The sequence below is a fragment of the Diaphorina citri genome, unplaced genomic scaffold (assembly GCF_000475195.1).
Source record: "Diaphorina citri unplaced genomic scaffold, Diaci psyllid genome assembly version 1.1 scaffold41281, whole genome shotgun sequence".
Taxonomy (NCBI): Eukaryota; Metazoa; Arthropoda; class Insecta; order Hemiptera; family Psyllidae; genus Diaphorina; species Diaphorina citri.
In genome coordinates this window covers 1-552 of record NW_007418606.1, presented here as the reverse complement: position 1 = coordinate 552, position 552 = coordinate 1, and the positions used below count along the sequence as shown (strand labels likewise).

General features: G+C 40.0%; 1 long non-coding RNA gene across 1 annotated transcript; it reads left to right on the top strand.

The window, feature by feature from the left end:
* Positions 1–552, top strand: LOC113473551. Its single transcript, XR_003395492.1, has 2 exons — positions 1–64; positions 504–552. It is a non-coding gene; the product is annotated as an uncharacterized LOC113473551 (long non-coding RNA).

Below are 552 nucleotides of genomic sequence, written 5' to 3'. Positions count from 1 at the left end.
AGAGATGCAACAGGATGCAGTGGATTGTGCGACCCAGGCCCTAGAGAAATACAATATAGAAAAGGTAAGAGGACCCAGGAAAAAAAAAGGTTTTCACCGCCTTTTTATTTTGTAGCAATAAAACAACTGCTACATTAATGTTGGATTTCACCAATATTTATTCAGTCATTAGAACTCCTTTTAAGCTAACAGCCAATTAAGTTCCATTTAATTTCTATTGGCTTAACAGGCTGTTTCAGGCTGGAAAGAAGGTTGGTAAAATCCACCATAAATGTATGTGGTCTGCGTCGTAGCATGCCCATCCCATAGTAAGCCTCTCATTAGATGGGTGATAAGAGACACAATACTTCACATTTAGGTGCTGGATCAGCACGAAAACACCAAAAAGTAATCCGTTGAAATATTTGCAATCGAAGGACGAGTGCAAATTTTTGGCAATGGTGGGATTTTTACTAGACTTCTAGCCGCTAGTTCAAACCCTTTCCCTTCCTGTCTGTTCGCAGGATATAGCCGCCTACATTAAGAAAGAGTTCGACAAAAAGTACAACCCGA